The sequence below is a fragment of the Vulpes lagopus genome, chromosome 1, assembly GCF_018345385.1.
Source record: "Vulpes lagopus strain Blue_001 chromosome 1, ASM1834538v1, whole genome shotgun sequence".
NCBI classification, from domain to species: domain Eukaryota; kingdom Metazoa; phylum Chordata; class Mammalia; order Carnivora; family Canidae; genus Vulpes; species Vulpes lagopus.
In genome coordinates this window covers 11867486-11893397 of record NC_054824.1, presented here as the reverse complement: position 1 = coordinate 11893397, position 25912 = coordinate 11867486, and positions in this window count along the sequence as shown.

Sequence of the window (25912 nt, the reverse complement as noted above, 5' to 3'; positions counted from 1 at the left end):
ACAATATAATTTTTGGTCTTAAGCGTTACTTAAAGTGGTATTAAATATTGGACACATTCATTCCAATTCTGGATGCCATTTTCAATGACCTATAGTCATGGTGACATTTAGCAGAGAGACATTTTGGAGAAGAAACTGACAGTGGAATCTGACCACACTTCATGGTGTTTAGAAATCAACCTGAATTCATAACTTTCTTAAAATTTCTAAAATATGAATTTACTTATATATTTATTATACATTAAAATATTAACAGAATTAGAAAAGACTGGTGATAACATATTTTTAAAAACTTGGTGATGTGTAAAAGTGGTTAAAAGATAGACATATTTGAGAAATGCTCCTATAAAAAACATAACCTAGAATTTTAAATGCCATCACAAAGTATAGGTAGAAATTGGAGGAAACTTCTATCACATGGATTATTAGTTTGATTGCTTGACCTATAAAGCATGTAAGTGTATAGAATCTAGATTAGCATATTTTAAAATGTGTTCCAGAGAACTTTATATCGCTTATCCTATAGGTTTGGGAAATTTTGCATCACTTAACTCTCAGGTGAAGAGTTAAGGTGCAAAGAATAAGACATGATAAATCATTCAGTAAATAAACACCATAATTTCACTTGATCAAGAAGTTTCAAAATACATACGATTTTTGTATTATATGCAATATTTCCTTTTATCAGAATTGGTGTTCATTGAAATTACCTTAGGAAAAAATGGTCTAGATTACTGACCTCCTTCTAATGTAATATAAAAGTGTATGATTTAGGGGCATCTGGGTAGCTCAGTTGGTCAGGCATCTGACTCTTGGTTTCAGCTCAGGTCATGATCTCATGGGTCGTGATATCAGGCCCCTTGTCGAGCTCCACGCTCAGCGAGGAGTCTGCTCGAGAATTATCTCCCTTTGTCCCTTCCCCACCCCTCAAATAAATAAATATTTTTAAAAGTGTATGATTTGAAACAAAATAGACTACATAAGTCATTCTTGTAGACAATATGGCAATAGCTGTTCGTTCATTAAATACTACCATTTGTTTGTCAGTCTATGCATCTTCTTAATTCAACTCAGTAAAGAAGTTGGCATAATAAAACTAAATTATTAATTAGTGCATAACTATTCAGCATGTTTATTTTATAAAAAATATTTGAAATCTAATCTTTACCTTCCTTGTCATTGCTTCCTAAAGTACAATCACATTCCATCTTCTAGACTGTTAGAAATGCTTTCATAAGGGCAGAAAACATACTTATTAAAAATATTACGCAAGTTGAAAAGAAAAATTTATTTCACCTTAATTATTTCCCCTCCCTATAATTAGCAGCTAATCTTATCCACACATAGCTGGAGGCTCAGAACCAGTAAATGCGTGACTGTTGGAATGATTGGGGAACTTTACTTTCCGATAATTACAAGATATAATTACTTTGAAGCTTTCAAAGACCTTTCAGTGATTAGGGAAGCTTTTCTAATTCAGTCATAACATTTGTATTACTAATAAACTAAGAAGTCCTACACTTTAATAGCTGACAAATTTGAAAGAAACACCATTCTAAAAATGGTATTGCAGGCTTCAGGGGAAATCATTTAGGTATTGAAAAGCATTACATTTTTCAGAACTCAACTTCATAATTTTTCTTTTAAAACATATAATCAATTCAGATGTTGTAAGTCAATGTTACGAGCATCTTCTGGGGACACTAGAGCTAGGAACTAAAGGATAATTAATAGGAAAACGTAAAATTTTAGAATAAAATGTTTTCTTTCTCAGCAGCGCTCAGGATCCCAAACAAACCAAAAGAGAGGAGTGTTAGGGAACTGACTGCTAGGGTAATTCACACAAGAGGCTGTCACTAAAGATTTGAATGCCTGAAGAAGGTAGGAGCAATTTTAATTTTCTGTGTGACAGTGAATATGACAGGGAAATTGTTGCTGAATTGTAATCTAAATATAGGAAAAACTAGAAGTGAGAAACTCATGCTTGAAAGTTGAGGAAAAGTTGAGTAATTTGCTGAAATTTTAATTCTAGTCTGCTTTTCCCTATGATAAAGGGAAGCTTTTGTTTGTTTCTTTAACTTTTCACTCTACTGGAATGCCTGGGCGGCTCCCCGGTTTAGTGCCTGCCTTCAGACCAGGGTGTGATCCTGGAGTCCCGGGATAGAGTCCCACGTTGGGCTCCCTGAATGGAGCCTGCTTCTCTCTCTGCCTGTGTCTCTGTCTCTCTGTCTCTCTCATGAATAAATAAATAAAATCTTAAAAAAAAAAAAGTTTTCACTGTACTATGACTAACCTGTGGCATATCAGTGAGTGTGAGATGGGATATGCCATAGGAAAGGGAGAACTGTGGAAGAACAATTCAATTTACGAAGCCAAAATACATGTTACTGTTCTTTCCCATTGGTGCATGAGATAAAAATTGTCACGTGTGTTTGCATGTATAGTATGCTCACTTGTACAAGAACCTCAGCTAAATTGTATTGAAGAATTCTCCTGGAGAGATACTGGGACACTTAAAATAAAAGTAGGACTTATACAAAGATGTTAAAGGACTTCTCATGATAGCCTCAGATAAGAAGTTCTTTATTATATTACTGAATATTGTATGTTTCATAATATCTCTGATTAGTACTATATTTTGATTAATTCACACATATTTGTCTAAATCTGCATCAATGGCTATTGTAAGAGGAGAAATTAGTTTGAGGATTAGATATCTTCAAAAATCCTTAATAGAAACATCTCTGGCCTTGAATTCTAAATCCTTGAGTTTCTGCCCTCCTTTAACTCACTTAGGAGGCATAAAACTTATTATCAAAACATACCACCTGCACATCAAGCACTTTTCTAAGAAAGACATATGTTATCTCTATCCTTCATAAGAATTGCCATTCTAGATACTATTCTTATTTCCTAGACAGTGACGTTGAGGTTCAAGAAGTTTAAGTAACTTTCCCAGGATCACAAAGTTAGTAAACGGCAGAAATAGGACTCAAACATATATTTAATTCTAAATGTTGCCTCTTTAAAATGAATCAATCCTTGACCTTCAGATGCTTTAATTAAATTGTTTAAATTAGGTTGATTAATTTCTTAGCTAATTGTTTTAATACCTCTGATTTCTAAGATTAAATTTCTTAATCCCTCTGAATTTTAATATCTTTATGTAAAATTAAAAAGGAAGTAAGCCATGTCCTATATTCCTTATCCAGTTGTTGAATTAATTAAAAAATAAAAGGTGAATATATTTTATAAGTCAAGTTGTTGAGCAAATATCTCATTTGTTTCCTTCTAATCTCACCTAGTTTATATAGAAATAATACTTGAATTTCATCAGTTTCCAAAAAAAAATAAAACTGGGAATATGTAATAGTTTTATTGCCTAAAAGAAATCATAAGAATTATTGTATCATAAATTTGAAGTGAAATAAGTGTTATTTACTATTCAATTAAAAAATACAAGATGATGTTCTTAAAGATAACTAATTTAGAATTTAATTATATTCAAAAGTATTCCTAAAATTTAGAATAAAATGTTTTTTTTTGTTTTTTTGTTTTTTTTAGCAGTGCTCAGTATCCCAAACAAAAGAGAGGAGTGTTAGGGAACTGACTGCTAGTATAATTCATGCAAGAGGCTGACTTATTCATGAAATAAGCCATTGACTTAAACAATACTATCCTGAAAATGTTGATTTTTAATAAAAGTCATTTCAATGAAAATCCTTGACTGTATTCATAGGTAATGGTAAAATTCCATATTCTCACATCACTAGACATAGTCAAGCCTGTGCCCTCAGTACAAATAAGTGAAGCAATAATATAAAATAGCATCCAATTCTTTATTCCACTTCATTATTGTAAAATTGACATTTATATTCTTGTTTTAATAATTCCATAAACTTTAAACTATAAAAACTTCTAAAATTTTACCCAAAGGAAATATAGAAGCTATGGAGACTATTACCAAAATTTCTGTTTGAAGCAAAAATTAAAATAAGAGCAGTGTTTAGCAGAAGTTCAGTACAATGAGCCACTCTTTACACTTCTGAAATATGAGCTGTAATGTCCAATTACTTGCATAGAGAGCAAGGGCATGAGGTTGGCAATCACAGATATGATTTTAATCCTGTCTTTGTCATTTATTAGCTGGAAAATCTTGATTCTGAATAAATTTGGTACTTAACTCCTAGGTTTGCTGTGAGGAAAATAAGTATTCATAAGGAGCCTTGAGCACAGTTTCCGAAAGATATTAAGTACTAATAATGTATAAAAATTTTCAGGTCACTTAGAAAATATCCTAAATACAACTTATATTAATGGGAATTTTTTTCTAAATTGCAAATTGTGATGTACTATATGAATATGAACTTGTTTTATATTTTTATGAGATACTGGAAAATACATACATTGTATCTTATTGATATGTTAATAAGTATTGATAAAACATGTCCTCTTAATTTTTACATCAAATGGACAGATATAGCATTAAAAGTGTTAAGCTTCTGGACTTTTAAAAAAGATTTATTTATTTATTCATGAGAGACACAGATATAGAGAGAATGGCAGAGACATAGGCAGCAGCAGAAGCAGGCTTCCCACAGGGAGCCCGATGTGGGACTCGATTCTGGGTCCTGGGATCCAAAGGCAGAGGCTCAACCGCAGAGCCACCCAGGCATCCTTGGACTTTGTTTTAATATAGCTTTGACATGTTATCCCACAGGCTAACCCTAAAAAGAATTGGGGTTGATGGACTCAACTACCCAAGATTATTTTTCTCATCAAACACCAACTGTCTCACTCACTCTCAAATTTCCTGAATCTCCTGTTAAATGTACATAGGTCTTTCAGAAAATATGTAAATCGGGTCAATATAATCAAATAAGGAATAATAAATACTTTGATTTTAGATTTCATTCTAAGTAGACTGGGAAGCTACTGAAAGGCTTTAGGGAAAAGCACTGCACTATGTCATTTATGCCATAACAGTTCTCATCTGGCTGCCAAGTGGCTGGATTTTAGAGAGGCAACAGTAGAAGCAAGAGGAATAGTTCAAGGGCAAGTGTGGTAACAGGCAAGAAATTAAAATGGTGGTACAGACTATTTGTAATACTATAGGTATTTACCTATACCTACCTTACCTACCTACCTATAGGTATAGGTATAGGTATAGGTATAGGTATAGGTATAGGTATAGGTATAGGTATAGGTAGTTTACTTTATGAGTAGAGGTAGTCATGGGTAGGTAGATTTATATATAGTGAAGAATGAATAACCAGAGAGTGTAGCCTGAACATTCCTCGCAGGAAGCAAATATTGTCCTCACACATTAACTCAGAACACAAGAGGAAGAAAATGCAAGATTCAAATACTGTCACTGCACTGATTAAAAACTTTCAGTGACTGACAATAACTCCCTAGGATAGCTGCAGAGACCCCGTGGCACTCCACCTAGATCTTCCTCCAGGAATGAAGGATTTATTTAGTCAGCTGCTCAGAGAGCTGCCAGAGACAGCTCTTAGCTGTCAGTTCTCTGCTAATGACAACGATCACATGCAAGGTCATGTCTTCCAGGGTAGCCTGAAGCTAAAGGCTGACCAATATGGGGGCTACAAAGGCATTGTCCCTCTCTCTAACTCATAATCATTTTGAAGGGCTATCTGACCTCTGCGATTGTCCCTGTGAGGTTGGTTGAGGCATTTATTGAGAGTACACTACAGCTCAACCACCAAATCTTGCTTCTTTCTCTTCCCTTCCATAAATCCTAATCCCAAGAGCACTTGTTAAGAAATGTTCTGCACATTCAATGGCTTCAGTTTAGCTTCACAGCCTTACCTCCCACTTGCTTCATCCTCATCCAGTCAGGCTCACCTTGCTCCTTTCAGTGCTTCTATGGCTTTCTCTCCTGTTGAGGACTTTAAGGACTCTGATGCTTCCATTTAGATCACTTCTATCACTACTGTTCCAACCAGTGCTTGTTTCTTCACATTTTAGCTCTCTTAGCTCAGTTCTGGGTCACTTCTAGATTTTCCCCAAACCCTTCACGCTGAATTAAAGGCTTTGCTCTGATCTCTCCTAGTACTATTTAGAGATTAACTCTGTTACTACATATCTCCCTGAAAGAATATTCTTTTTCTTATTTATCATTCAACGGAGAATAAAACCTTTGAGGGAAGGGAATATCAATTTTCTTCTGGTTTCTCCAATGTGTTGCACACTGCTGACTCAAAATTGGTTTTTAATAAATACCTGCCAATTGAATAAGGTGAGGAAGAAGCTTATGACAGCATGAAATAATAAAGTTGAGAAAAGTGATTCAAAGACACTGGAGCTATCTTTCAGGTATTTTTCTATCATTTTTGTGCAGTTTGTCAAACATTAATTCTAATAACAATAAATAATGACAATAATAATAAATTGAGCCAAAAGGAATATTATTACTATCTAACACTAATAAAGCCCTGTCAGGATTTAAATGGGTTATAAGTCATTTAAATGGATTATAGCATTTTCTTCCAATACTGTTGCTGTGTTATCACTATCATCCTCAACCTTATTTTATAGATAAGAAAGACAAAGAAGTTAAGCAGTTTGTCCTGGGTTTCAAAGGAAAAGAAAGAGAAATTAAATTTATCCACCTTTAAATTATGACCAGCTAAAGGAAGACATTTCCAAAATGCTGTTCATCTAATTTACTATATTTATAAAAGTAAGAAAATAAATTAGGGAAAAAAAATCAGGGACTAAGAAGCAGCTTTTGTAGTAACTAGCTGTTTTTTTTTAAAGACTCTCAGATTCTCATTTCCATATCTACAAAAATTCAAAACCACTAATAGAAATTGGCACAATTAAATGAGATTGACACCCATTTCTCTCTTTTACTCTCCTCTTTCTTTCCATGACATTTATCTTTTTCCTAAGGTTAATTTGGAAAAATATTTTGGTTTTGACAATAAAACAATAGACAAATAACTAGTTGTATCCTTCGGTATAAATCATGTTCTTATTCTGATAATTGTCCATTAAAATTAAAAATAAGTTTAAATTACACCTAAATTCATCTTTCAAAATACATGATTTTAAAATCTTTTTGTAAGCAATTAAAAAGCCATTATATCATTACAAAAACTCAAGTCTAAATAGAAGAATTAATATTTTAAAAAAAGAGAGAGTGAGAGAGTAAAAGAAATTAGAGTTGAGACAGCACAAATTCTTCTGTGTAATGAGCCTAAAAGATCAAAGAAACCTCTTTTTTTTCCCTTACTGCCCAAAATAAAGAAAATTCACAGGAAAAAGTTCAGTTGAAATGGCTCAGGTCATGGGTTACAATTAACTCGTGAGAAAAGTTTCATATTGACTTATTAGGGAAGAAACATCAAGGAGGCCATAAAAAAACATCTAAAAATTGCCCTGGGACATATCTTCAAACAGTTCATTATCACATTACCTAAAAATGTCACCACTGATAAATAACTTTTGAGATAGCTAGAACTTCTTAGCTAATATCCTCACCAGAACTGGTTCCAAAATTCACTTTTAAAGGAATGTTAGGCAGATGGTTATTCTCTTAGCCAACAATATTTTAGGAACACTGCTCTAGGATCTTTACCACTCTTGGTATCACAATTCTGATACTCAGTAAACCTCGTCATACAAGGAGTGAGCAGTGATTGTCAGTATACATTCTAATTTAAAATTCTGTGTTATATCACTGGACTATTAGGAAAGTAAGAAAAAATACTAAGATCACTTCAGTAAAAATAAGAATATATAGATTTAGAAAATAAAGGAAAATAATATAACTCCACAACCGTAATTTTGGACTAAGTACAGTTATGATTATTATAACTAAGCTTTTTGAAGAAAGATATTATTTCTAAAGACTGTGATAATATGGTGAACAGCACATTCAGTTAAGACAAGTGCAAAACATTGACTCTGTATTAGGAAATAACATTTTGCAAAAGCTTTCATAATTTTGCTTTTTAATTTCATTATTAATAATATTGAATTTTCAGTTTTCGATGTTTGAGAAAATAGTTTTTTAAGACTTTAAAATTGTTATTTCATTGAGGTATGTAGGTAACAATATTTTTTTCTATTTAACTTCAATTTTTAAATAACCAGAAGGTGATATTGACAGGCATTAATATAAGGTGATAATTAATTGTAATTTCAGTTTTAATTCCCTTGATGACTGGTTGAACATTTTTTCCTATATCTGTTGGTCACCTGTTTAGATTACTTCTCTCAAGAAATGTTTATTCATGTCCTTTGTCCATTGTTAACTTGGATTGCTTTTTTTTTTGTTATTGTTGCTGTTAAGCTGTATGGATCCCTTATATATTTTGGATATTAACCCCCTACCTGATATATGGCTTACAAATATTACATCCAGTCTATTAGTCTGGACAAAAATAGTCCTATTTGTCTATTTTTGTTTATATTAAATTCACTTTTGAATTCATATCCAAGAAATCATTGCCAAGATCAATGTAATGAGCTTCTATTCTATGTTTTCTTTCAGAAGTTTCACAGTTTTAGCCTATGTTTAAATCATTGATCCATTTTGAGTTGTTTTTTTCTGTATGGTATAAGATGAGGTTGCAATTTTGTTCTTTTGCTATTAGATATCTAGTTTTCCCAACACTATTTGCTGAAGAAAAGATTATCCTTTCGCTGTGTTATGTTCTTGGCATTTTGTCAGAGATCAGTTGGTCATACACGTATACATTTACTTCTAGGATTTCTATTCCGTTTCATTAGCCTATATGTGCATTTTTATGCTGATATTATACTGTTTTAATTACTATCACTTTGTAAGATATTTTGAAGTCAGGACAAGGGATGCCTTCGACTTTGATCTTGCTTAAGATTTCTTTGGTTATTTGGGACATTGTTGGATTCCTTATAAATATTAGGATTATTTTTCTACATTTGTAAAGAATATCATGGGATTTTGACAGAGATTACATTGAATATGTAGAACACTGTGGGTAGAATGAACAGTTTAATAGTATTGAGTCTTCAAATCAATGAATAGATATCTTTCCATTTGTGTCTTTATTTCTTTCATCAATGTTCTGAGATTGCAGTGTACAAGTCTTTCATTATCCTTGGTTATGTTAGTTCCTAATTATTTTATTCTTTTTTGATGGTATTGTATATCTAGTTGTTCTCTTCCTTTTCCTTTTCATTTCCTTTATGTTAGTGTATAGAAACACAATTGATTTTTGTATGTTGATTTTGTTTTTGAATTTACTACTTCTACTAGTTTTCTTTGAGATGTCTTTAGAATCTCCTACATATTAAACCATGCTGTCTGCAAACAGATATAGCTTTACTTCTTCTTTTCTGATTTGGATGCTCGTTTGTTTATTTTTTTTAATTTTTATTTATTTATTTATTTATTTATTTATTTATTTATTTATTTTTTCCCTAATCTCTAGGTCTCTATGGCCAGGACTTCCAATAGTATTGGCAGGAGGAGACATCCTTGTCTTAGTTCTGATCTCAGAGGAAAAACTTTTAGCTTTTCTCTTAAGTATAATGTCACGAATGGCCTTTATTATGATGAGGTTTGTTCCTTCTATACCCATTATATTGAGAGGTTTTATCATGAAAAGATGTTGTATTTTGTTAAATACTTTTTCAGTGTCTATTGAGATGATCATGTGATTCTTATCTTGTGTTCTGCTAACATGATGTATTAATTTGTGTATGTTGAAACTTTCATGCATCCCTGGGTAAGTCCCACTTGGCCATGGTGCATAATCCCTTTAATGTGCTGTTGAATTCATTTTGCTGAGAATTTTTGTATCTCTGTTTAACAGGAATATTGGCCTGCAATTTCCTTATATGTAGGGTCTTTATTCTTGGTATCAGGGTAATGCTGGCTTCATAAAATAACTTTGGAATTATTCTCTCTTCTTCAATATTTTGGAAAAATTCAAGGATTGTGTTTAATTCCTCTTTAAATATTTGGTAGAACTGACCAGTGAAGATATTTGCTTCTTGGCTTTTCTTTGATGAGAGGGTTTCTATTATTGATTCAAACTCCTTATACATTATTGGTCTGTTCAGACTATTTATTCATGTCATTCTTGGTAGGTTTTATGCTTCTAGGAACTTATCCATTTCATTCAGGTTATCCAGTTTATTTGCATATAAGTGTTTATATTGTCTCCTATGATCTTTTTAATTTCCATAATATTGGTTGTAATGAATCCTCTATCATTCCTCATTATTTTTTGTGTTCTTTTTTTTTTCTTAGTCTAGCTAAGGATTTGTCAGTTTTATCTTTTCAAGAAACCAACTCTTAATTTCAATGATATTTTCTATTATCTATCATTAATATCTTTTTTCTCTATTATTTCCTCATTACACTTTGTACTTAGTTCTTCTTTTTCTAGTTCTTTGGGATACAAAGTCAGACTGAGATCTTTCTTCTTTTTTAATATAGGCACTTATTGTTATAACTTCTCTCAGTACTACTTTGACTGTATCTCATAAGTTTCAGGATGTATCTTCATCTCATTTGTCTCAAGATATTTCCTCACTTCCATTTTGATTTTTTTCTTTGACCCAATGATTGGTCATGGCTGTATAGATTAATTTCTACATATTTGTTCATTTTCCTTCTATTATTGATTTCTAGTTTTATTCCATTGTGATAGGAAAAGATACTTGGTATAATTTCAATCTTAATTTTATTAAGAATGGTTCGTGACATAACATGATCTTTCCTAGAGAATGTTCCACGTGAGCTTGAGAAGAATGTCTATTCTGCTATTACTGGGAGCAATGTTCTATATATGTCTTTAAAGTCCATTTGGTCTATAGTATTGTTCAAGTTAGTTTTATCCTTATTGATTTTCTGTCTGGATGTTCTATTCATTATTGAAAGTGGAGTATTGAAGTCTCTTACTATTATTGTATTGCTGCCTACTTCTCTCCTCCATATCTATGTTTACTTTATATGCTTATGTGCTCTAATATTAGATGCATAGTTATTATAGATCTTCCTGATGAATTGAATTTTTTGTCATTACACAATAACTTTCTTTGTCTCATTACATTTTGACCTGAAGTCTATTTTGTCTTATATAAATATAGCTACTTCTGATACCTTTTGGTTATCATTTGTATAGAATATATTTTCCATTCCTTCACTTTCAGACTATTTCAAAACAAAAAAAAATCCTATTTTGATATTATAACTCACATGTGTTATATAATTACTGCAGTCACTAATAGAAAATAATCCATTACTTTTTTAAAACTTATTTTACATTTTAAATTGAGGCAGAACTTGTACAAAATTTGATACATAGCAACTCATTATAAGGAACTTAAATTCTAAAATATTTTAAACTTTGTACATGAAGCAGAACTTGATTGCCTATTAATATGTAATACTGTGCTTGATGAATAGAAATTGGTAAAAGAATATTCTAAGACAGAAAAAGTTTTCCACATACTATATCACTTTTATAAAAGAAAGGTAATATACTACAGATAAGAAAAATAAAAATGCAGAAGACCAAAGAGGGACTACCTTCAAAAATATATAACCACCATGTTGAAAATGATGATGTTAACTGTGAATATTTGCATAAGACATTGGTTGTGAAATGAGCATAGATAAATAAAATAAGTATTTATTATCTTGTCTCTGATTCTTTGCTTCAACTCAGTAACAAGAAACAGATCAGTTACAGTATTCTTTATCCATTTTTCCTCCTTTTTAGAATTGCTCTTCTTGGCAAACATTTCAGTAAGTTTTATGTATGAGAAAACCAAGTGAGTTTGAAATTTATAAAGGTTGTGAAGAGCTATATATCAACTAAACAGAATTTCTGTAAATATATTTTAAAGCAAATCTTATCAACCAAATGTCAGAATTATTCCACTGATATTCATACTACTGCCACATGCTCACTCTAGAAATGAGCAAGCTGTTCACCAGAGATTCAAACTATAAGCAGAAGTAGAAGAAATTTATTTGTTCTGTGTATTTTCTGATAAACAAAACAATTGTCAGGTATTCTCTTGTTTCAACAAAGTGGATGGTACACATTTGATAATAGTACTGTTAGAGAAAGACAAATACCATATGATTTCACTCATATGTACAATTTAAGAAACAAAACCGATGAATATAGGGGAAAGAAAAAAAAAGAGAGGCAAACCAAGTAAACATTAATGCACAGAGAACAAACTGAGAGGTTGCTGGAGGGGAAGTGGGCTGGGGGGATGGGTTACATAGATAATGAGGACTAAGGAGGGCAATTGTGATGAGCACTGGGGGCTGTATGTAAGCAATGCGTCACTAAATTCTATACTTGAAACTAATATTACGCTATATGTTAACTAACTGAAATTTAAATAAAAAGACTTGAAAAAACAGTATTGTTAGAATAGCAAGAAGAAATTCCTGCAATAGAGTCACTTTTAAAGAAAGAAACATATTCACTGGAAATTGTCTTCTCTAACTCCTTTAGAATGCTGCCTTTCATGTTTTGCAGTACAGATTTGTACTGTAATATCACAAAGACATTCACGAGAGTAAGAGAGGGTAAAGTATTAAGATGTCTAAAGACATCAAAAATCAAAATAATAGGACCCTAAAACAGATCTACTGAGGAATAGAACAAAACAGTTGCTTGATATTTCCAGGGTGAGTTTTGTTTTAGTATACATCTTAATATATGTTGATGAATTGGAGCTAAGCAACTGGAATGAAAGAATTTCATATCAAAGAAGGAAATGGCAAAATTTATTATTATTTTATTTTAAGTTGTATAAGTAATCATACAAGAAGCATCTAATGAGTAATTAGGATTTTAGGTTTTGCCATTTTTATGTCTGGTAATTAAAGGGGTTTGATTGAAATTCTGAAATGTAATCCAAACCAGAACATTAATTTTCTGAAGCAACTTTATTCCTAGGAATAAACTTTAAACTACTCTAAGTGAAGATAATAATTTTGAATATTTTTTAAGTCTAATGGAATAAGAGTCTTTGTGCTAATTTAGAGTAACCCATCCAGGTAGATGGATAATTATAAAATAAATTGTTTTTAATTTTATTAGGTGCATTAGGCTATTCACATTTATTGATATGATGGTATATTTGGTCACAATTCTATCATAATGTATTTTTAAATTTTTATTTATTTATTTGACAGCGAGAGAGAGAAAGAAAGAGAGAGCATGGGCAGGGGGAGGGACAGAGGGAGAAGAAAAAAGAGAATCTCAAGTAGACTTCCTGATGAGCTCAGAGCCCTATGAGGGCTTGATCCCATGGCCCTGAGATTATGACCCAAGCCAAAATCAAGACTCAGACTCTGAACCAACTGAGCCTCTCAGGTGTACTTCTTTCATAATATTTTATGTTTTTTTGTTATACATGCTATATTTCTTTCTCTACAGCATAGGTTTGTAGTTATATACTAGATAAGTTTTCCCTAATGAATTATTATCTGTGATACAGCAGGTAAAACTCTAATATCATTTTATTTAACATAAAATTTCTATATTTATCTTCAAAATACTGACATAACCACTCATTACTGCAAAAATAGTTCTCACAACAACTGAAATTATGTATACACAATCTTTAACATCATCTATGTATACAACAAGGTACCTAGACATTGAGACTAAAATATTACTTTTTTAAAGATTGTATTTATTTATTCATGGGAGATACAGAGAGAGAGAGAGAGAGACAGGTAGAGGAAGAAGCAGGCTCCCTGCAAGAAGCCCCATGTGGCACTTGATCACACCCTGAGCTGAAGACAGATGCTCAACCGCTGAGCCACCCAGGCATCCCTATATTTTTAATAGAAATTTATTCATATTCTATTTTTACTATTTACTTTTTGGTGACAGATCTTAAGGTGTGCATTTTACATATTTATTCTCAGTTATTTTAATTTTCTAAACTCAAGTAAACATTAATGCAAAGAGCTGTTTGTTTTATTTATTTACTTTTTAAGATTTATGTATTTATTCATAGAGATACAGAGAGAGAGAGAGAGAGGAGAGAGGAGGCAGACACACAGGCCGAGGGAGAAGCAGGCTCCATGCAGGGATCCTGACGTGGGACTCGATCCTGAGTCTCCAGGATCCGGGTCTCCAGGATCACACCCCGTGCTGCAGGCAGAGCTAAACCGCTGCGCCACCAGGGCTGCCCGAGCTGTTTGTTTTAAATTAAAACTGAGGATACCATGATTTCTTTTAAAAGATTGTTTGGGTGCCTGAGTGGCTCAGTTGGTTAGGTGACCAACTCTTAGTTTTGGCTTACGTCATAGTCTCAGGGTTGTGCTCAGTGTGGAGCCTATTAGAAATTGTCTCCTTCTCCCTCTCTTCTGTCCCTCCCACTTGTGTTCTCTTTCTAATAAATAAATAAAATATTTTAAAAATAAATAAGTAAAAAATAAAAGATAGTTCCTTTAGTTTATATTAGCTATATTTTAAACTTCTGATTTAAAAAATATACATACACACCAAGGGATATTATCAGTCTATAAGTAATATTGGAATAGAGTAGGTAAATATTTTATCCTAATATATGATTATGAGCAACTTGGATCAGGTCTAAAAAAACTGCATGACGTCACTAGTAGTTCTTTATTGATATCCTCATATTTTGAACTCTTTAAAAGGCAACTGAAATTGCTCTAAATTACTAAACTTGTTTATTAGACTGGAAAAATATCTATTTTACCCCCAACTTTTATCCCAAAGCAAATGACAAAGTAATTTAATACTTTCATATGATCTTCCATAAAATTAAAGAACATTGGCAGCTAAGCCAAATCTTTCATATTAAATTTAATTAGTTATTAAATGAAATGATCAGCTTTGACTTAACTTCTTTAAATATAATGTAGATCACAAAACTTATTAGCTAACTGAAATATAAAATAACTCTAAATTGCATACAGCATATGTTCCATGTATTAAATCCTAAGTTTACCAACTACTTTAATGATATATATGAGAAATCCTAAAATAATAAGTTTTTATCCAATTCCTATTATAGAAAAAATTATGATCACAATTTACCATAAATTATTTATATTTTTCAATGTAACATTGTATTTGTTATTTCATGAGAAGCATTAATGAATTAGAATCCGACAGTATCATATTATCATTTAGTTACTTACTATCCAGCATCACCCCCCAAATAGGGTTATCATTTTGAAATTAACTACTAGAATTTTATTTTGAATTTTTATCAGTGTACAAGGCTATATTTTATAGACTCCTAAATATGCTCACTTATTAAGAGTTTCTACTTCAATCCTTGCTGAAACTAGTTATATATTCCCCATTATGTAGACAGAACACTTTATTCATCATATTATGAAATTCTGAATTGTAAAATAAATAAAAGTATGTATCTTAAGTACTTATTTGAAAAATCACTCAAAACAAGAAAACAAGCCTAGAACCAAAAACCAATTTAGAATTATGCACACTTTTATGTTAACTTGGCACTGAATGCTCTTTTCCAACTTCTGTTCTAATTCAAAATGCAATAAGAAAAAAATGACGTCACTAATTCAAGGAAAAAAGTAGAAAACAGGATTATAAGAAATATTTCTGAGAGTATCTAAAGTAAATGATATAACTGAAGTTTTTTGTTGTTGTTGTTTGTTTTAAGAGCTACCTTGAAAACCAATGAATCCAACACTCTAATCTTACTAATGAGGAAGCTGAGGTCCCAAAAGACTAGGTCAAAAATCAGAACCGGAACTAAAACTTGGATACTTACTCAAGTAATCTTTCAAATACTATGAACCATGTTTAATAATTGATTCAAACTTTACTTCAACAGTAAAGCCCCTTTTGTACATAAAGTACTCTACCAGCTGCTAGTCCTGTACAAGTGAAAAACTGAAATATTCCTATAAACATGAAACTTACTTTTATAAAATAATTAATACATTTTTCTCATTTAAACAGTGGGTTTTAGTTAAAAGAAATAATTATTTGCATATTTAAGCTTACTATCAAAAATATCCCAGTATTAACTCCTCAACAGTACTCTCAGATTTTCATAGGTTTTAAGTGCTGATGTTGATAAAGTTTTGGGCAGGTATACTATCATAAAGATAAAACAAGGACATGAATTCATTATGAAGCCTGATAAATGATACTCCACACTTATATTGTTTAGGTGCTAATTGTGATGACACAACAGAAGACCCAGATGCACTTCATTTACCAAAATTTTGAGTTTGTGAGAAATGATAAATGCCTATAATGATATTCTATTTCTGCCCAAACTAATATGGAAGCAATGAATCCCACTTCTTCTCTGACAGTACTTCATAGCATTGGGTAAAATATTTCAAAGACTTAATAGCTTGTCAGGGAAAGCTCAAACTGATAAGAATTATCTGTAAAATTATATATCCTTATGTTTGAAATTATTTCATGCAAAAGTGTGAAGAACTGCAGAGGATGCATATAATATTTTAAATGAATATAGAAAGTGTCAATTTTTCATTTAAAGCTTTCATGAAGAATGACGGTGGAAAGTTAAAATAGAACTCAAACTGAAGTAATGTTTTAAAGATTGCAAGCCCAGTGTAGCAGTTTGGAATCACCAACTGACAAACTGGCATGAAGAATCAAAGGAGATCTTACAGAAAGTATGACAACCTCGCAGATAGGTTAAATTAAAATCTATCAACATGTAAAAATGAAGGAAAGAGAAAGATTTTTCTTGACTCTAATGGGCAGAGCCTCCTGGTGAATTTAGGAAAAATTAAAAATGTTGATATAAGCAGAAAAGTCTCAGAAACTGCTAGAGAACATTGACCCAGATTGCTTGGAATTTGAGAAATTTACTCAGACACTAGAATATTTCATAAGAATGTGAAATATAATAATGTTAACTTTATCCACTCAACTTCACAGAAGCAGAAACAGACTTTCTGATTATTGTTCTTGTTTCATTCTTATACTCTCTTATTAGAAGTAAGAAATCCATGCATCTGGAAATTATGGAAATGCAAGCATAAATGCTGGGTTAAGAAATGAGCTCAACGATCCCTAAATTCACAAGTTGTAAATGAAGTCTCTGAGATAATCCAAAGCAAAAGAGAACAATCATTTTACTTAATTATCCTCCAAAATGGCCTTATCAATGTTTTCTCCCCATTCACTTTTTCAACACTATTATTACTGCAAGCCCAAAGTTGATAGAGCAAATTATAATCCAAAATGCAATATCAATTGTCTTAGTTTGGTCTGTTATAACAAAAGTAATATAAGCTATGTGACTTAAACAATAGAAATTTGTTTCTAATAGTTTTGGAGACCAGGAAATCCAAGGTCAAGGTGTCAACAGATCCAGCATTTGGTGAGGTCACTTTTCATGGTTTCCAAAGGATCATCTTCCTGTGATATTCTCACATGATGGAGAGAGGGAGAGACAAAGAGAGACAGACAGGCAAAGAGAGAGAGAGAAAGGGAGAGGAAGCTCTTTCCTATCTCTTAAGGGCATTAATCCTACGATAAAGGTTCTACCTGCATGACCTAATTATCTCCCAAAAGCCCCATCTCCAAACAACATCACATTGGAGATTAAAATTTCAATATATGAATTTAGGGGCAGAGGAGTGACACAGGCAATCAGTCCATAGCACCAATAAATGTATACAAGGTGCATGCTCAGTTTTGTGCTTTCCATGAAACTATCTTCTGAGAAAACATGCTTATCTGACTCACAGAACAAAAGCTTAAGAATTATTGAAGTTGGATTCATAACTAAAGCCATATTATAATATTCACACATTGAACCATTTGCTGCATGAATAATAAAGCCAGCATTTGGGAGCAGCAATTAGAGCTTATTTCCAAAACAAAATAAGGATGGATAGATAGATAGATGATAGATAGATGATAGATAGATAGATAGATAGATGATAGATAGATAGATAGATAGATAAGTAGATGATAGATGATAGATAGATAGATGATAGATAGATGATAGATAGATAGATAGATAGATAGATAGATAGATAGATAGATACAGAGAAACAGAATCAGAAATAACATATATGAAGAGGCAAATACCTTCATGTTGCCCCAAATCTTTTATTAGGAATCACAGAATAAACCTGCAAATGAGACAATGGTGAAGAAATGTTTTATAATTAATGAAATCATCTGAAAACTGAAGAAACAAATTAGTGTGAATATTAGAAGAATCTACAGCAAATCAAATAAGTGAGGGAAAAAATGGCTTGATTTCCTGTTCTGGCTATTAAGGAGCAATTTATAATAACCCACTTGCCAAAAGTATGTCTTAAAAGGCAGATGGATTTTTAAAAGGATGATTGGATTTCACTTAGAGATAAAAAGATCAGAAAGATTCTCACAATTTTACAAAAAACAAAAACCCAGGAAAACAGTAAGTTCACAACTTTATTCAAAACTATTCAGAAGTTGAGGTGGCAATCAATCATTGATCTATGGAAAGGCAGGCACCTGATGAGATACAGGATGTGAACATTCCTTACTTGTAACAGAAAGACCTAGGCTCAGCAAGAAGACTTCAGATAGGATAACCTGGTGGAGGCTTGGAGTAGATCTTCCTTTTGTGTTGTCCTTCGATTAAGGATGCCTACAGAGACAACGGAGCACTCCTAGAGGTACCCATAATTCGTTTTTACCCAATATTGCTACCTGATGGTGGGGACAAGGGACATCTGTCTAATTAAACTGGTCTTATGCAGGCAGGCATTGTGTCTCTTAGTCTCAGAAGATTGGCTGATCCGGCCCTGTTCCTTCCAGTCCCCATATCCAGTTCTAGGCTCAGCACTTAACTCCTACCCTTTGTGGTAGTAGATGACTTTTTGTTCTTAATTCATCAGCTTTAATGGCTTTTCACCAGGGTCCTCAGCATTTTTGTTAGAAAATGTGGGGCCTTAAGATGTTAAACATAGATGGAGAGTTTGCAAACAAAAAGCCCCGCAAAACAAAAGCCTTTATCTTTGAGAAAAGGGCAACAAAAACTTGGATTCTGATATCACAGGTATAAGTTCAGTGCTGCTGTAGAAAGAGAACAAAGAAATGTCCTCTACTAAATGGGAAGCGGTAGGACTAAGTGCTAGGTCTAGTACTAAAGATGAGGAAGGAAAAAGATGCCATGGAAGTCTAAAACTCTGAAAATCAGGGACACAGTGCTCACATAAGACTGTGGCTTAATCAGATTCATTTTAAACATTCAGGTAGCAAGTATAAGGTAAAAAGTTAACAGTATTTACTTCTGAGAGTGTTCCTTTTTCTTTACAGATAATCTCCAAAGAATAATGTCAAAGAAAGACCTAAAGCTTATAGTGGGGTAGATATTGAGAAAAAGCCTATGCCAAGCCAGCCCCCACCTTAATCATAAATTATGCCTTGAGGACTATGCAGGCTGAGATATACTAAGGTTAATCATAGTGCACACCACCACCACTACCACCACACACAACTCAGAAATACTTCTGTGGAGACTAATTGAAAGTACCACACTAAAGGTTGAGAAAAAGAAAAGATAGATACATTTTTCAGGTATAAAAAATGTATTTATCTGAGCAGCCCTGGTGGCTCAGCAGTTTAGTGCCACCTTCAGCCCAGGGCCTGATCCTGGAGACCCAGGATCGAGTCCCATGTCAGGCTCCCTGCATGGAACCTGCTTCTCCCTCTGCCTGTGTCTCTGTCTCTCTCTCACTCTCTCTGTGTCTCTCATGAACAAATAAATAAAATATTTTTTTAAAAACATATTTATCTGTCTCTGTTTTTCTAAAAAGAAAGATACCCACTTTCATAAAAATACCATAAAACATATGGAAAAATGAAATAACAAAACTTAGCCAAGAGACTAAATAAATAAATAAATAAATAATAAATAAATAAATAAATAAATAGATTTTTATTTAGATATGACACTTTTAGTTCAGCTCAGACATGTGAAGCATTTAGAAGTTGTCTCTTCCACTCTTATTGAAGGAGTATTGTGACAACTCTGAGTTAAAAATTCCAGAGGACTGAGTCTAGAGGGGCCCTAACAATATTTTGAGATTTACCTTGAGAGGCTCAACCAGGTTCCCATACTAATTATCAGAGAAAAAATCCCCTTGCGTTTCCTACAGGAGGAAGAAGAAGGAACCATTTAAAATATGCCAGAGAACTCTGTTCTTAACAAGACCTGCTTGCAGATGAAACCAGGTAACCAGAGCCTAATGTACTGGAGAATTATCAAAGTCAGATTTACATGGGGAAGATGAAAACCCAACTTCAACTGGCTTTAGCCTTTCACATAGGGAAGGAAAATACCCACCCACTCTAGCCATAATGTCCTATGCCTAAGAAGGGAGGAAAAAAAATAAGAAACACTTATGAAATTCACTCCAAAGGTATAGATTTACTAAAAGACTGAGACCTGATCAAAGGACTATTTCAGATTGCTTACCCTCTCCCCACACCTCACCACATTACTAAAGCTGTTCCTTTTACCTGATACATTATCTGGCTATCACGAAAACATTGCAAGGCATAAAAAAGCAAAAATCACTATTTTCAAATACAAAACAAGTATCATAACCAGATATGCCAGGGACATTGAAACTATCAAACAAGGAATTTAAAACAACTATGATTAATATCCTAAGAAGGACTGTAATGGGCAGTAATGGATAAAGTGATAGCATGTAAGAATAGATAGGCACTATAAACAGAAATCCTAAGGAAGATTCCCCCAAAAAAATGTTATAAAGAAACACTATAATGGAAATGTAGAATGCTTTTGATGGACTTAATAGTAGATTGGACATGGATAAGGAAAGAATCTCTGAGCTACAGGACATATCAACAGAATCCTCAAAAACTAAAAGCCAAAGAAAACAAAGACAGAAATAACTCAAACTCACCAGAATATCCAAGGACTGTGGGACAACATACATGTAATAGGAATACCAAAAGAAGAAAGAAAAGTACAGAAGAAATATTTGAAATGATCATGACTGAGAATTTTCCAAAGTTAATGTTGGACACAAAAACATAGATCCAGACATCTCAGAGGATATCAAACAGAATAAAAGCTAAAACGAAACAACAACTATAGGTTGGCATATCATTTGCTAATTATAGAAAATAAAAGGCAAAAAAAAATTCCTGAAAGAAACAGGAGAAAAATTTTAACCTATAGAAGAACAAAGGTAAGCATCACAACTAACTTCTCAATTATGCAAGCAAGAAGCTAGCAAAATGATATATTTAAAGTTTTGAGAAAAAAATCCACCAACCTAGATTCTGTACCCTGCAAAATTATCCATCAAAAGTAAAAGAGAAATAAAGACGTTCTCAAACAAAAAATGAGGCATTTGTTCACAGCAGATTTGCTACAAGAAATTTAAAATTCTCTAGAAAGAAGGAAAATTATATAGGAGAAACTTGGATCTACATAAACAAAAAGCATCGGTGAAGAGCATTTAAGAGAAGGTAAAATAGAAACTACACTTTTTTTATTCTTAACTGAACAATTGTTCAAATAAAAATAGCAACACTGTCCTCAATTTATGTATGCTTCTGTACATATCTTGTTTATAAGTAAGACAATAAATTAAAAGTATTAAGTTAGAAGCAATTCTATTCAATGAATTATAATGAAATTGTAAATTATCCAAAGCCTTAACAAATTTCTAATAAAAGTTCATAAATTACATCTACATAAATATTTTCACAACATAAAAAATTGTAATAAAGTGCCCTCACAATAAATGCACCCTACTTTGAAAATAAATAGAATCATATTTATATACAAAAAATCCATTTTAAGGTGATAGGATCTATTCCATTTATATTATATCTAAACAGTGATTTTGAGTGTTCACTGACTCTACAAATATTCATATTACCTTTTTAAAACATCTCCCTAAATTTTTCTTCATACCCACAGATTGCTGAAAAAATAATGTAATTCAACTCAACTTAAAAATATTCTTACCAGAATATCTTAGATTTTATTATTGTATCAAAAAAATGAAATAATTTCCTAATAAAAAGTTAACAGTCATTTCATTTAATGGGTGGGAAGAGTAACAGCAACTCTCATCTACTTCTACAGATGGGATAACATAAATATTTATTAAAAATATATTTGGAATCAATTTCCAGACTCATGTATCTAATTGCAGATATCAGATGTAAGAGTGATGTTTTCTTCATGTGGCTATGTGGCTATGTGGCTATGTTTACCTATGATGTACTGGGTTTTTTTTGTTTTTTGTTTTTTGTTTTTTTTTGGTCATGGAGAACTTACATAGTTAGTATTCTTTCCTGTTAAAGGCACTTTATCTAAAAGAGCCACAAAATGGAAGACAGGTATGCAATGTTGCTGCAGATTGGGGAATCAGCTTATATTTCCTAGTAGAAAGAATTTAATGCCTATCAAAATTTCTTTTTCTCTAGAAATCCTATCCTAAAAATATTAGCAAATAAACTCCATGTACTGTCTTGTTTTTTGTTTTGTTTTATATTCCCATATACACTTTTAAAAATTATCTTATCTAGGATCACCTGTCTCCTAAAGCATTATGTTATGTGCTTTGCAAATGTCTTTTACTTAAGAATAGAACTTTGAAGAGCAGTGGCCAACAGATGGGTAGAAACAAGGGAGCATCTGCCTTTGGCTCAGGGTGTGATCCAGGAATCCCAGGATCGAGTCCCACATGGGGCTCCCTGCATGGAGCCTGCTTCTCCCTCTGCCTATGTTTTGCCTGTCTCTCTGTGTCTCTCATGAATAAATAACATCTTTAAAAAAAAAAAAAAGGTAAATGAATGAGAAGTGACATGATCCCTGTCCACAAAAACTTCAGTGCAGTGAAGATATTGACGCAACTTAAAAGAGCTAAATATGATATAATATAATCACTGTTGTAAAGGACCAGTATACAAGGTACTACACTGGAGGGGAGCTTCCAAACCTGTTAGTAATCAGGGTGGGCTTCACAGGGGAGGTGCTATCCTGTTAGGACCTAAAGGAGAAATAAGACATTACCAAGACAGTCTAGAGTAGGTGGTAAGGGCATCACTGTGAGGAAAAGAGTGTACTAAGACACTCTTTTCATCACATACTAAGACATGAAACACCCTATAATGTTGAAGAATTGCAAGAGAACTTAACATGTGCAGAGTTTAAGGTTAGAATAGGTGTGGCCAGAGAAGAGAGTGGAGGAGGGGGCAGTCACCAGGCTTTGGAGGACCTCATGAGTCACCCAAAGGAGTTTGCTTTTCATCTTGTAGATGTCAGAGTCATGGAACGTTTCCAAGCAGGAAAAAGAACAAAACAAAACAAAACAAAACAACAACAACAAAAAAAACAAACAAAAATAAATCCCTTTCACAATTACTGAAGAATAAGTAAGAATAAGTAAGAATACTTTGGATTCTAATATTTACCATATGAAGGGATTTGTTACAGTTTGGGTCAGTTACTTGATCTCTTCAAAAGGATACAACACCAAAATGGGCATTGAAAGAGAGAGAGAGAGAGAGAGAGAGAGAGAGAGAGAGAGAGAGAGAATAACTCTACGAAGTAAATACACACATGGTTTTAGGGTATTAGGGTTTTCAAGATAATTAATGGGAATAAACTCTTCAAATGTCCTACCTACCAAGAAAAGGAGACAGAAAAAAGATAGGATGAAACTTTTCCAATACTCTAGGGTAAAGACTAGAAAATTCCATTATTGTTCAGGTGGTACTTCTACTAACTGCACTGCTGATGGAAAATAGATAAAGGAGCACATTCTTTTAATGTTCTAGTATCTGAGGATGTATAGAATTGAATGATTCCAATCTGGTACATTGCTGGAAAGAACTGCTATCCTGATTTTTTTCTGTACTAAACCCATAAATTACGTCAGCTGGTCCTAAATTAATATATCATCCACCCCAAATCAAACCTAACTCAAATGATAAAAACAGAAAACACCAAAACAATGAGAAAGGAGATAATTACTATACATGTTGCCCACTTCTCTTTCTGAAGCCTGGCATTCCCAAGGATAAACGAACAGAAGAGATTCTGCATAACCTAACTCAAAGCTGGAAAGACACAGACATCAATTAAGATGCAATCATATAATAGCTGAAGTTTCTCTCACATCCAGATAGCAAGATTAGTCTTTATAAAATCTTAAGAAAGCACTGCAGAATAAATCCTGAAACACAGGAAACCTGTTTTCTCCTTATTTTTGGTGACTGGCCCTAGCCAGATATAGGGGAGTTAATATAAAACAAAACTAAAAATCTTTTTTAAAAAAATTATTTATTTATTCATGAGAGACACACACACAGAGAGAGAGAGAGAGAGAGAGAGAGAGAGGCAGAAAGAGAAGCAGGGAGCCCGATGTGGGACTCGATTCTGGGACTCCAGGATCACGCCCTGAGCCAAAGGCAGATGCTCAACCGCTGAGTCACCCAGGAGTCCCCCAAAATAAAAATCTTAATAGTAGGGAGCCTGGGTGGCTCGGCAGTTTAGCGCTTCCTTCAGTTCAGGGCATGATCCTGGGGACCCGGAATCAGGTCCCACATCAGTCTCCCTGAATGGAGCCTGCTTCTCCCTCTGCCTGTGTCTCAGTCTTTCATGAATAAATAAATAAAATCTTTAAAAAAATCTTAATAGTAAATATCTCCATTTCCATGTTGCCAACTCCTAACTGAACAAATAACAATAGCAGAAAATATCTAGAAAAAGCTTCACAGATAAAACAGGTAGATGCTCCTACACACCAGAGAGAATCTCTTGAAAATGACATTTGTAGACACAGTGTGTTAAAAAAATGTGTGTGTATATGTATATGTATAGATGTGTATATATACATATATATGTATATATCTGTTCTGTAAGAACTGTAGCTAATGAAAACAAATCAAGTAGATGGTCAATAAAAGTGTTGTTAGTAGAAAACAAGCACCAACACTCAAACTCTGAAGGGGAAATTTCCCCTATATAAAAAGGTTTGAACTTTTGGATAAATATATTCTACAATATCTACTTTAAACTCTCACTTTTAAACTGATCTCATAGAGTCAAGGTCCCTCTCAGGTGGAATTAATAATCCATTCTCCAGTTTGAACTAACAAGGACCAGAGAAAGTATTGAAAATTGAGATCAGCTAAGTATGCTTTAAATGTTAAGGACTAAGACCATTTACATCAACTTGACAATGAATTGTTTCAGGATTTGAGTTTAGTTTAGTTTTGGCAGGAAGTGAAGCCTATGGAGCAAAATGGACTACCACCACAACAAAAACTTCATTGTATCCTTAGAAATGTTTTCCAACCAATGCAAACAGTTTTTGTCTCAAAATATGAGATTGCTTACTTAAGCAAGAGCTCATTTTTCCAAGTTAAATTCTGTTTTTCAACATTCACTTTAAATTATTTTGCCAAACAATGTCCACAAAACCTAAATTATTTCACAAACTGGAGCCTGCCCCATGTCTGCATTTGCTCTTTTTTTGAATAATATATTTTAGTTGGAGATTTTCAAAATCATCTTAAGGGCCTGTTAAAACAAAAATTGTTGTTCTCAATCCTCAAATATCTGAGTTACTGTGTCTATGGTGGGACTAGAAAATTTGCATCCCTACAAGTTCCTTAGTGATGCTGCTATTCTGTGCTGGGGGCCACATTTTGGGAACTACTGCTTTATTATAAAGCCAGTTTGGCTCAAGTTTTTCTATTCTTGCAGCCAAAAATCTCCTAAATGATCAGATTTAGAATTTCCATTGTTGTTGAAGAAAGATTTTATTGAAGCAGAATTATAGTTTCTGAGGCAGTATAAATCCTAGTTGAGACTGATGTTTCCATAATGGTTATAGATAATATGTAACACA